The sequence below is a fragment of the Podarcis filfolensis genome (assembly GCF_964270895.1).
Source record: "Podarcis filfolensis genome assembly, chromosome: 8".
Classification (NCBI taxonomy): Eukaryota; Metazoa; Chordata; class Lepidosauria; order Squamata; family Lacertidae; genus Podarcis; species Podarcis filfolensis.
In genome coordinates this window covers 71,778,913-71,788,829 of record NC_139611.1, presented here as the reverse complement: position 1 = coordinate 71,788,829, position 9,917 = coordinate 71,778,913, and the positions used below count along the sequence as shown (strand labels likewise).

At 48.5% G+C, this 9,917-nt stretch overlaps 1 protein-coding gene across 1 annotated transcript in view; it reads left to right on the top strand.

Moving 5' to 3' along the window:
- The window catches only part of LOC310769052 (membrane-spanning 4-domains subfamily A member 4A-like), a 639,318-nt gene that overhangs the window by 568,549 nt on the left and 60,852 nt on the right, over positions 1-9,917 (top strand). The window lies entirely within an intron of this gene.

The following is a 9,917-nucleotide window of genomic DNA, read 5'->3' as shown; positions in this document are numbered from 1 at the left end:
GATAACACCAAGGTTGCAGGTTCGATTCCCCGTGTGGGACAAACGCATATTCCTGCATTGCAGGGGGGGTTAGACTTAGATGATCCTCAGGGTCCTTCCCAACTCTACAAGTCTATGATTCCAAGCTGCCTTGTGATCTGCAATTCTGAGCTTGCTGCATAAGTGGCAGGATTTGGGTTCTAAAAGAGCTGAGTTCTACCCTCTCTTTTTTTTACTGATCTTCCGCTCCTGCGAGAAGTGAGGTTACAGGGAACCAGGCAGAGGGCCTTCTCGGTAGTGGCGCCCGCCCTGTGGAATGCCCTCCCACCAAATGTCAAGGAAATAAACAACTACCTGACTTTTAGAAGACATCTGAAGGCAGCCCTGTTTAGGGAAGTTTTTAATGTCTGGTGTTTTATTCTGTTTTTAATCTCTGTTGGGAGCCACCCAGAGTGGCTGGGGAAACTCAGCCAGATGTGCAGGGCATTAATAATAATAAAAATAATTCACTAGAACTAAGGAATAAGCTACACACCAGGTTGTAGGCAGCTAAGTTCTATGTGGAGTGCACTCATAGAAATTAATGGACGTAAATTTCTCATGTTAATTAATCCCAGTGGGCCTAATGTTGGAAACAGTCCTTTGTATTAAATGTGGAGTTGCACTTATGATGCCTTTTAAAATGGCGGCTTTGGGAGGGGCTGATTAGGGTCAGGCAGAAAAGGTAAAGTACCCCTGGATGGTTAAATCCAGTCAAAGGTTGCGGTGCTCATCTCACTTTCAGGTGACGGAGCCGGCATTTGTCCGCAGACAGCTTTCCGGGTCATGTGTTCAGCATGACTAAACCGCTTCTGGTGCAACAGAACACTGTGACAAGTGCCAGAGCTCACGGAAACGCTGTTTACCTTCCCGCCGCAGTGGTACCTATTTATCTACTTGCACTGGTATGCCTTTAAACTGCTAGGTTGGCAGAAGCAACAGGAGCTCATCCCGTTGTGTGGATTTGAACCACAGATCTTCCGATCAGAATCAAGGCCATAAGAAGGGATGTGTTAATTTGATGAAAAACTGCCCCCCACTTCTCAAAGCTGCTACTTGCCATGTGTGGAGGGGAAGCTGCAATTGGCCCCAAATGTGTCTTCCTTCCTGATACAGGTAAGAGCTGGTGGAGAAGGCAGATCTCAGCCCGAGAATGGAGAACGTTAAATAAAGTTACGGTGTGCCATGACAGCTGCTATTTTTGAAAAAAACAAAAACAAATAAAAAACACAGCCCAGATATGTTAAATGCAATAATGCGTTTAATTGCAACGTTTAGTCAGGCCCTTCTGAAAAGAAAAGGCCTTGATCTTCTTATTGAGATGCCTTCTTTTTGTTTTTGTTTTTCTGCTGGCTTTTAACATTGGCTTGGTCAGCAGAAACGAGCAGCTGAATGTGCTCCTCTCCACGGTGTGAAGTGTTTCACCTGCCAACGGGCTGCATCTTAGGCTGCAGAAGAACGGCACAGGCGGCTTTGTATTTGCGGCCAGTTGGCAACCCTGGACCATCTAATCAGCGTTATTGTGGCGATGGGGGAGGCGGAAAAAACCCACCAGCCATTCTTGGAACGCTGGCGTCCTTAACTAAGGAAGGGATGAATGAGCAGCTGCCTGGGCCGCGGCCTGGTAAATTGCCATGATCAGAAGAAAGAGGAACACAACACATACAGAAAGAGGCAAATTGAGAGGGTGCGTGTGGCTGCCGCGCTGCCAAGAAGGGCCAATCCACACTTCCGCTTGTCTTGTGCCTAGAAAACAAGGATCTGAGCAGTTTCCTGCTTCTTCTGTACTTCCTAGGCACAGGTCTCTATGCAATTTGCCTAAAATAGAATAATAGAATTGTAGAGTCGGAAGGGACCCTTAGGATCATCTAGTCCATCCCCCTGCAATGCAGGAATATGCAGGGAGAGAACCTCCAAGCTTGGCATTATCAGCACCACGCTCAGCACCAACTGAGCGGTTTTGCCTTTGCTCTGCCGCTTTCCCACTGAAAACCTGCTCTTTAGTGCTAAATCAGAACAAACAGCAATCTGTGGGAAAACCCAATGAACATTTACTCCAGTTCAGCAGAAAAGAGCAGGTTTTCCCAGAGGGGAGGAGAGTAGTGGGGATGAGCCCTCAGTCTGGATCCAGGGGCTGAGCCATGCCTCTAAATATATCCAGCGTTGTGGGGCCTCCTCCCCTGAGATTGCAAGAAAAATGTGGTGTTCTCTTTAGCGACCAGGGAAAACGCAGGGTCTCGCTTGCTTCCCTTTAGGTACCAATTTCCGACTATACTTGGGGCTTTATATGATGGGAAGTAATTCACAAATCCAATAAAGCTAATGCTCCATATTCTGAATGATCTCACCTGCTGAGCCAGGCGGAGAAACCCACGTTGTGAATGCAGCCGTGGCTGCCAAGATAACGCGTAATTCCGGTGCTTTGGGGGAGTAGAAATATGAGATGCTGGTACACATATCTTGATAAAAGCGCCTTGGGTGCCCACACACAAGAGTTGCCAAGGGTAGCAAGAAAAGAAACGATGGTCTTCTGTACCGGTGAGGATCATCACATGCAAAAAAGCACCACGTAATTCTACCCTAATGCCATCGCAGGTGTCCAAGTTTTGCAAGCTCACATTGTGCAAAGGGGACTTTCCCAGACCCCTCCAAATGCCACTGCCTCTCACCCTAGCAACCCCATCCTCCCCATCAGCCTGTAGTGAACCAGCAGGTCATTACCTAGCCAATCAGATTTGGCTACAGGATGACCCTGAGGCCAAACAGAATTTGCCTCCTTTTTGAATTAGCTTTATTAGACCTGAGTAATCTGGTTGACTAGGCTCCCTTTCCCCACACTGGTGCCCTCCAGCTGTTCTGGACCACAACTCCCATCAGCCTCATCCAGCATCTTTTATCTTGTTCTCAAGTGGGGAGCTATGGGGCAGTGGGGGCCCCCTCTGGTTTGGGGGACCATGGGCAATGTCATTTGGATCCCCTTTAAAGGTACGAAAATAAGTCAAGCATAACATTTCACTTATTTCTATACAGGAAGTTAAAATGAAAGTAAGGCTGATTGTATTACAATACGTTCCATCAGGGTCAATTTTTTATTACAACCGTGGTGGAGAATATCACTCAATGCACTCTAAATACATGAATGCAGGTCACGAGAAGAAGCAAGCTGTGACCTTCACATGTGGTACTCGTACGTAAACAGAAACAGCCCCCCCCCAAACCAAACCTCTTTAAAAATCGTATTAGTAGGAGGAGCATATGGTGAGTTGGTGATAACCAGTTCACTGATAAAATTGCCATAGTGATTAATCCTATACGAGTACAGTGGTACCTCAGGTTGCATACGCTTCAGGTTACATACGCTTCAGGTTACAGATGCTTCAGGTTACAGACTCCGCTAACCCAGAAATAGTACCTTGGGTTAAGAACTTTGCTTCAGGATGAGAACAGAAATCGTGCTCCGTTGGCATGGCGGCAGCGGGAGGCCCCATTAGCTAAAGTGGTGCTTCAGGTTAAGAACGGACCTCCGGAACGAATTAAGTACTTAACCCGAGGTACCACTGTAAATTCTCTAGTTCCCTATTTAATGAAATGAACTTTTTCGAGCCTTCTTGGAAGCAAAGCCCTCAGCCAAATCACTATGACCCAAACTTTCCCCAATTTTATGTTCAGCTGAAACCAACACTAATCCTACTAGACATTCTCGCAACGTTTTGGAGGGCTGTTAGAGGCAGTCCTTTGCTTGAAGATCTCCTCCCTTTGAGGGCTGCCGAGCCCAAGACTAGTTTAAAAATAAGGAACCACCCAAAGGGGAGCAGAAGGGTCTTTGAAGTTTCCCATCCTGGTCAATAGACCAAAGAGGCAGGTGCAAACGTCCCCTGGTGCCCCCCACTTGCTATGGCGAGATGCACTCTGCTTCTCCTGAAAGCACAGCCATTGTTTCTTAAATTTAAATATTTGCATGTAAATTACCACGTGCAGATATTATGCAAATGGGCACTCTCTTCTGTCCTTGCGGCTGGTGATTCAAATCCTCATAATTGGCCACCCTAAGCACATAGCGTCCCCTTTTCGGCTCAGCTGAGTTTTGGAAGAAGGAAAACAGGCAGGACTCTCTGTGTCCTTTCTGGGAAGACGTTCCAGGCTTAAGGAGAAGCAAGAAAAAATGGGCAGATTCTTGTGGGAGACTTTTGCATTAAAAAAAATAAATGATGCCACACATAGGGCGTCGCCAGATGACCTGTTCAGTGAGCATTCATTCATCCAGACAAATTCATTCTGATTTGCTTGCTGGGTTTTTATACATCTTTCTGTTAATCCTGCGCTCAATGCATTTTTAGTGCATTTACCCATTGCTGTGCATTGCTGCACACTGCAGTTCTGTGCTGCTGTTTGGTTATTCTCACATGGGCTACGCCCGTTCTTTCTGTTTTCCTTGAACCATATTTTCATTTCATTTTTTCGAAACCTGTCCTGGGACCATTCAGCAAAGGGGAGGGCAGAGGCAAGAGTGGGCAGAGCAACAGATTAAAATGTCACCTTTGTACAGTAGGCAACTTTCTGTACACACACACACAGCTCTCTGCCTTCTATCCAGGCAAGCAAAAAGCATGGGGTACATTCCAGCCAGGCAAAAACACTCAAGGAGTGGCCTAAGCAGGGCCAGTGAGGGGTATGGCTTGGGGAGCATCCTGAGGGCCAGGTAGTGGGGCCTGGAGGGCCACATCTACCTCCTGGGCCTGAGGTCTTCACCCCTGCTGTGTCCCCAAATGCTTCCTGCCCCAGCGGCTTGCTGATCTCTGGTGCTGATACAGAAAGGGCTGCAGAAACTTCTGCTGCATCAGGGAAGGGGAGCAATCAAAGGTGCCCTCGTAATGCATTTATACTCCCCAGAGCCGGCCCACTGATTAGGTAGGGTGAAGCCCCCGCCTCAGGTGGTGGAAGTGCAAGTGTTTCACCTCAGGTGGAGAAATGGGATGGGCCACCTGTTATGTACTGAGTTGAATAGGATCCAAACTGCAGCAGTCTGATTGGTCCTAGAACAATAGGACCCAAAAGGCAGCAGTCTGATTGGTCCTAGAACAATAGGATTCAGAATGCAGCAGTCTGATTGGTCCTAGAACAATGCAGCAGTATGATTGGTTGGCAGGAACCACCCAATCATGCTCCAGATAGAAGTGAATCCACAACCTGATTGGCTTACAGTAGAATTCCGGAATTAGCCAATCATGTGCAGCCCATTGTGTAAATAATGTATATAAAGCAGATACTTTGAGGGGACTTTCATTCATTCCTCCTCACCACTATGAGCTGAATAAAGAGCATGAAATCACCTTGCGACTCTGAGTATATTTCACCACCCCTCCCCAGAGGAGTCCAGAAACAGGGATCAGATTCGGGGAGGAGGGGAGTGTCTTCCTTGCTGTAATAAAGATTTGTTCTGGCTTTTAGCCACCAGAGGGCAGAACAACTCCAAAAAAGTTGGGAGTTACTCAAAACCTTATAAGAACACAACGAGGTGCCTTAAACACCATCGTATTATTAAATGTGCTTTTAACTAAAGTGCTTATGAAGTTGTCATGTGTCTTCCAATAGCAAAAGCACCCAATCTGGATCACCCCCCCCCACTGTTTTCCTGTGAACAATCAACACACACCACTGTGGGCTCCCCCCTCTTCCAAACACTATCTGCTGCAAAAGAACCCATACCTTCAAAAGGGGGAGAGATTTTTAGTGGGAAAACAGCATGGGGAAAATGGCTAGTCCACTCAAATTCATGTGCTATGGGGCTTTGTTTCTTGTGCATTCATCCTGATTTCCTTGCACGAAGCTCACACAGAAATTATACAATTCCTGGTTCGTATTGGGCATTTGTTCTGACTTGTTTGTGGAGAGGTTACACATCAGGGAGCCTTCATTCTAATCAGCCTGCACAGTGTTTATATAGAATTCTAAATAATATAATTGTAGAATTGGAAGGGATCCTGAGAGTCATCTAGTCCAACCCCCTGCAATGAAGAAATCTCAGCTAAGAAGAAGAAGAGTTTGGATTTGATATCCCGCTTTATCACTACCCGAAGGAGTCTCAAAGCGGCTAACATTCTCTGTTCCCTTCCTCCCCCACAACAGACACCCTGTGAGGTGAGTGGGGCTGAGAGACTTCAAAGAAGTGTGCCTAGCCCAAGGTCACCCAGCAGCTGCATGTGGAGGAGCAGGGAATCAAACCCAGTTCACCAGATTACGAGACTACTGCTCTTAACCACTACACCACACTGGCTCTCTAAAGCATCCATGACAGATGGCCATCCAACCTCTGCTTAAAAACCTCCAAGGAAGGAGAGGCCACAGTCTTCTGAGGGAGACCATTCCACTGTCAAAAGCTCTTACTGTCAGAAAGATATTCCTACCCTCCAGAGCAGGAGAAAACAAGCTTGCTTCATCCTCTATGTGGCAGGTACAGTGGTACCTCGGGTTACACACGCTTCAGGTTACATACGCTTCAGGTTACAGACTCCGCTAACCCAGAAATAGTACCTCAGGTTAAGAACTTTGCTTCAGGATGAGAACAAAAATCGTGCTCCGGTGGCGTGGCAGCAGCAGGAGGTCCCATTAGCTAAAGTGGTGCTTCAGGTTAAGAACAGTTTCAGGTTAAGAACGGACCTCCGGAACGAATTAAGTACGTAACCAGAGGTACCACTGTATCTAGCTTCATCCCTTGCTCATTGGTTGCTAGATAATGGGTTTGTGCGCGTAAAGTGCAAGCAAATTTTGAAACAGGGCACAGTAGCAGAACCTCCAGATGAAACCTGAAACAATTTAGGGAGGAAAGGGGAGCCTGTGATCAGTGGCAGACCTTGGCATCTCCAATTTCAGTGGCCTTTTCGGTGATCAACCTGTGGGTCCCCAGATGTTGTTGGACTACAACTCCCATCATGCCTGACCACTGGTCATGCTGGCTAGGAATGATGGGAGTTGTAGTCCAACAACATCTGGGGACCCACAGGTTGAGAAACACTGCGAGTGCTCCCATAATTCCTGACCATTGTCTGCACTGTCTGGGGTTGATGGGAATTGGACTCCAGCAATATCTGGAGCGCCCAGGTTTCCCTTCCATTTGCATCATCAAGAGACTTTCAAATCAGTCCAGTTGCCAAGAGGGTCCATTTCTCCGTTTCAAGGCAGGCTGGAAGATAGTGCACAAGTCATTTCTTTCTCTGGCCCCTTGTGCACTATACACTTTAAAATACCACTTTAAACATTCCCGGCTTCCCTCTAAGATTCCTGGGCACCGTAGTTTGTGGCAGGTCCTGAGAATTGTGAGGAGACCCCAGTCCCCATCTCCACTCCCCTGCCCAGCTACCATTCCCAGAGTGTGAAGAGAATAGTACTCTCTTCCTCACAGCTCTCAGCACCCCTCACAAACTACAATTCCAATGATCCTTTGGGGGTAGTTGTCGATTGGATCAGGGCTTCCTAAACTTGGTTCGCCACCTGTTTTTGGACTACAATTCCCATCATCCACTGGTCCTGCTAGCTACGGATGATGGGAGTTGTAGTCCAAAAACAGCTGGAAACCCTGGTTTGGATCCTATCCCAAAAGATTCCCCAGCCAAGACGCACCAACCTGGGCGAGTGCCGATTTCTTGGAGCAAAAGGCACCCCCGCCGACCTTTTTCGACCGTCGTCTCCTCGCCCGAAATCCCACCGCAGAGGATCCTTCTCCGGGACAACCAGGAAGCCCAGAACTGGGAGAGCGGGTGATGGGTGGATCTCCTCCTCTGGAAGTCCCGGGACTAGGAGGAGCAATACGTGCAAAGTTCTTCTGCGCCATTGGAGCTCCCCGCGCAGCTAAGGGGGAGCGCTGCGGTGATGCAGCTTCCACATTCCCTTGTTTAAAGTCCTGGAACAGTGCAACCCCTTTGGCGACCTGCACGGGCGCCGGAGGTTGAGATCTTTCTCCTCGCCTTTCAGTCGCCCCGGAGGAGCACGTGGCGCTGCCTGGAAATTTGAGATGTCCTGTTTTGCTCTCCTCCGCCCCCACGCTTCTTTCCTAGCCTCGGGCAGGAGCATCTATGCCTCTCTCCCCCCCCCCTTTACAGCTTTGTTTATTGGGTTACTTCTTTTCAGCCAACACCAGATTCATGGGGGGCCGGAGTCTTTATTGCAGGGAGGGCGGGATTGTGGCCCGAAAAAGCGTTGCTAGACTACAATTCCCATCACCCCTGGTTATTGGCTTTGCTGGGTGAGGTTGCTGGGAGGGAGTTAGGGGCTCAGCAACAACGAGAGGGCAACAGGTACCCCAGCCCTGCTTTCCTGTTTTTAAAGCTGCCGCTACATGCTGTGCCTCATTTATATTTAGTTATTTAGCAGACTAGTATCCCACACATTTAGCTATATAACAGCAACACACATACACGGGCGTAGCGGGGGGGAGGCAGAAAGGTGCCCCCAATAATGAATAAGAATACATAGCTAACCGAAGAATACATAGCTAACCTCCAAACAAAAGGCCTGCCCCCTCCCACAAAATCCTGGCTGCACCCATGCACACGCACACACACTCTGCCAAGGCAGTTTGCAACATACTGTATATAGATGACACACAGATGCAAATAAATCCGGGGGCTATTTTGCCCACGAGATGGCGCCCTTTCCCATTCTGTGCTCAAATGCCAACCCAGCTCACAATTGCAGTGGCAACAGGACATCAGACTCCACTGCTTCGTTTTCAAGGGAACTTCTAACCCCATCTGCTCTTGAGGGCGGCCTGGACCCTGCAATCAATTGCTGACCCTGTCACTCGCACCCCCCTTGCTGCCAATCCCTTCCTCTCCCACCTGCTTGCTCCCCACTGCAACCTGCTCGCATGCCCCTCCCCCTCCTACCTTTGTTGTCTTCCGCCTCCTGCTCCTTGGGAGACGCCGCACGGATCTCATGGACTGGAGCGGCCTGGGGAAGGTCACTGCGCGGTGTCGGATTGGGGCAGCCTACCAGAAGGTTGCCTGGGCCTGTGCTGTGTCAGCTAGCTGCCGAACTGAGGGCTGCCTCTGTCAAATACACCTGCAGCGAGATTTTGGGAAATGAGCCACAGCAGAGACTGCAGTATCTTTATGATATATGGTTTATTTACACATTTCTACAACCTGTAGAGTTAAAGCTATGGTTTTCCCAGTAGTGATGTATGGAAGTGTGAGCTGGACCATAAAGAAGGCTGATCGCCGAAGAATTGATGCTTTTGAATTATGGTGCTGGAGGAGACTCTTGAGAGTCCCATGGACTGAAAGAAGATCAAACCTATCCATTCTTAAGGAAATCAGCCTTGAGTGCTCACTGGAAGGACAGATCCTGAAGCTGAGGCTCCAATACTTTGGCCACCTCATGAGAAGAGAAGACTCCCTGGAAAAGACCCTGATGTTGGGAAAGGTTGAGGGCACAAGGAGAAGGGGATGACAGAGGACGAGATGGCTGGACAGTGTTCTCGAAGCTACCAGCGTGAGTTTGACCAAACTGCGGGAGCCAGTGGAAGACAGGAGTGCCTGGCATGCTCTGGTACATGGGGTCACGAAGAGTCGGACACGACTAAACGACTAAACAACAACAACAACTTGAGCCTATGATGGCAGGGTTCACAGCATGAACACCTCAAGAGGTTCTGGCTTCTCCCATTGCCACAGCAGCCATGGTCTTAAGCAGACCTCGGCTGTTGCTCTCAAACATTGCTCTCTGCAACACTCTGCTTATTAACTCTGTTGCAAACTCCTAACTGCAATCCTAAAAATCTAAACTAAAACACTTGCAATGTCTTTTAAGCCAACTCTCAGTTGAGGGAGCCCACTCCTTTGCAGATAAGATTTGCCCTTGATCCTTTGTGTTGTCCTAACGGCTCATCCCCAGGCAATCGC